Source organism: Hevea brasiliensis, chromosome 2 (genome assembly GCF_030052815.1).
Source record: "Hevea brasiliensis isolate MT/VB/25A 57/8 chromosome 2, ASM3005281v1, whole genome shotgun sequence".
In the NCBI taxonomy this organism is placed as follows: Eukaryota; Viridiplantae; Streptophyta; class Magnoliopsida; order Malpighiales; family Euphorbiaceae; genus Hevea; species Hevea brasiliensis.
Window position 1 is genome coordinate 78,188,627 of NC_079494.1, and position 1,034 is coordinate 78,189,660.

Below are 1,034 nucleotides of genomic sequence, written 5' to 3' on the forward strand. Positions count from 1 at the left end.
GATGGATTTTGGAATACTACAAATGATTCAGAATTCTCAATTCGGAGGTCATCCTTCAGAAAATCCTCATACTCATCTTAAGAAGTTTGTTATGATCTGTGACATGCAAAAGCAACCAGGAGTGTCTGATGATGCAGCAAGGCTAAAATTGTTTCCATTCTCTTTGAAGGATAGAGCATTGGATTGGCTTGATTCTTTACCTCACAACTCAATTACAAATTGGGAGCAGCTCACTGATGCATTTCTTGCCCAATAGTTTCCACCTGGAAAAACTCAAGAGTTGAGGAATCAAATGATTACTTTTAGACCAAGAGAATATGAGACTCTTTATGAGTCATGGATGAGATGGAAGGAGTTAGAGAGACAATGTCCACATCATGCCATTCCTAAATGGATGATAAACCAGAATTTTTACACAAATGTCACTCCTACTATCAGAGGAATCATTGATGCTCAAACTAGAGGGGAATTCATCATTAAGCATGAAGATGAAGCTTATGAGTTGTTAGAGAAAATAGCAAAGAACAGTCATCTATGGAGTAGTCCAAGAGGGTCAACTCCAACTCAAAAAAGGCAAGTTGCTGGAATGTATGAGCTTGATCCATTTAACATGATCAATGCCAAATTTGATGCACTCACTAATGTCCTTGCTAAGAAAATGGAGGATTTAAGTATGCTAGTCAGTTCATCATCATGCTCTGGAAGTTCTCAATAAGTTACTTATGCAGAATGAACAATGAGCTGTGGAGTAGATTATCCTTCATATGCTTGGAGGAATCATCCCAATTTTTCATGGGGGAATCAGCAAAATCAAGCTTAAACTCAAAACTTTCCACCACAACAACAAGGGCATCAATACCAACAACCTAGGCAACCACCACCTAGTTTTCAGCAAAAGAATGCAAATCCTGCACCTCTACCAAAACAGCAAGAACAAAGTTCTACCACAGAAGCTTTATTACAACAAATTCTTGCTAACCAAACTAAGCATGATGAAGAGATGAGAGAGATGAAAGCAAGGCTGGAACAAATGC

The 1,034-nt window shown here is 38.4% G+C and overlaps 1 non-coding gene across 1 annotated transcript; it reads right to left on the reverse strand.

Annotated features, from left to right (window-relative positions):
• Positions 1–276: 276 nt before the first annotated feature.
• LOC131178235 (small nucleolar RNA R71) lies at positions 277–384 on the reverse strand. The gene has a single exon (XR_009147367.1). It is a non-coding gene; the product is annotated as a small nucleolar RNA R71 (small nucleolar RNA).
• Positions 385–1,034: the final 650 nt, after the last annotated feature.